The sequence below is a fragment of the Heteronotia binoei genome, chromosome 21 (genome assembly GCF_032191835.1).
Source record: "Heteronotia binoei isolate CCM8104 ecotype False Entrance Well chromosome 21, APGP_CSIRO_Hbin_v1, whole genome shotgun sequence".
NCBI lineage: Eukaryota > Metazoa > Chordata > Lepidosauria > Squamata > Gekkonidae > Heteronotia > Heteronotia binoei.
The window spans coordinates 133,565,233-133,566,857 of record NC_083243.1 but is presented as its reverse complement, the minus strand read 5'-3'; positions in this window follow the sequence as shown (position 1 = coordinate 133,566,857).

The following is a 1,625-nucleotide window of genomic DNA, read 5'->3' as shown; positions in this document are numbered from 1 at the left end:
TTTTTTAAAAAAAGGAAGCCATGATCAACGAACTTTGCCATGAATTAAGAGTTTTATCAAGCTATATCGAATACTTCTACCAATCTGTTCATAGATTTCAGACTGCTGCTCCAAATTTGTATCATTCCATTGCATATAGTTCCACCTGGAACAATACACAGTAGATTTCTGTAAAAATAAATCTGTTGGGATTTCCAAAGGTTATTAATAGATGAATCCTTATGTGCAAACAAGGGTTAAGCAAGAATTTCAAAGAAGAAATGTTTCATAGGAAAAGGGTAGAGCGTGTCTTCGATATAATCCAATTTGTTTTATGTCAAAATGTAAGTATTTGTCTTCCCTAGAAATCTCCCAGAATGATTTCTATAATAAAGTTAATTTCATTTATATTTGACAAGAATATTCTATAGATGTTTTATACACATTTTCAGGCATCAAAAGTTTCTTTTTTGGTCTGCAAAAGTTAATTGTTCTTAGCGATAGTTGTATTACTGTTCACAGTCCAATCATTTTTGTGCATCTAGAATTCATTCCTAATCAATTAAAAGTGCTTGCAAGAGTTTTAAACTTAAGTGTTTTGAAGTTGTTCACAACGACATATCAAAATTAACCATTGTTGATTGTAAAAACCATGCCAAAGCCTTTGTATTTCCTTTATTATACTATTTTCTTTTTAACCTTATAGTGTGGTGTGGCAAATTTTGTTCCCTTGTTAGGTTTAACATTTTTATGCAGACAAGCTTTTATTTTGAAATTTTTAAATATTGAAGGGCCTCAAGTTGGTTTTTTAAAATAGATTTTACAACCTGAACTTATCTTTTTAGCTAAAAAGAACAGATCGATGGAAAAACAGTGTGATGAAAAACAGTGTGATATACTTTCATATATGTATGAAAGTATGTAATAGCTATAAAAACAGACTCTCCCTTTGTTATACAAAAGTATATCTCAAGAAAGAAAAGTTTGATAGGAAAAAACCATTAATATCTATGGAAAGTCTGCATTTTGTGGGATATATATATAGATGTAGAGAGACAATTAGCAATTGCTATTTATGGCAGTAAGGCTGTAATCCGTCACATTAATTAATTGGATTAATGTTGAATATTTGGGTTCAAGATTGCACCTTCAATCTGCTTCTTATGAAATTGTTAGGCTGGTGTGCTCGTAACAAAAATGCCTAACAAAATGAGCCCTACTTGTGCAGCCGCAAAGACATCCAGAGTGTAATTTTCTGAGGTATTTATAATCTGGTTAATATTTCAATGCACTTTACAAGAGTGTGGGTGAAACGGGAGAGGTGCATGTCAAGAAATAATGAGAGAAGCTAAATAAACAGGCAACAATAATGCAAACTGTGACTGGCTACTGAAAGCTAAAGGCCTTTGGTCATTGGCAGCAAAATATAAACATTCCCACATCCAGAAGGGAGGTTCATTGTGGTCCAGCTGTTACTTGCAATGCTGCAAGGAAAAACAGATCTGATGATGTGTAAAAGGCAATGCACAGGGAGTTTGAAAACAAACAGAAAGCTCCACAAGCTGCTTTTGTAAAAGGCACATGAGAACAGTTTTCTTCCTGCTCAGTATATAAGCAAATATTGCTTCTCTGTAATTGGCAGAAAC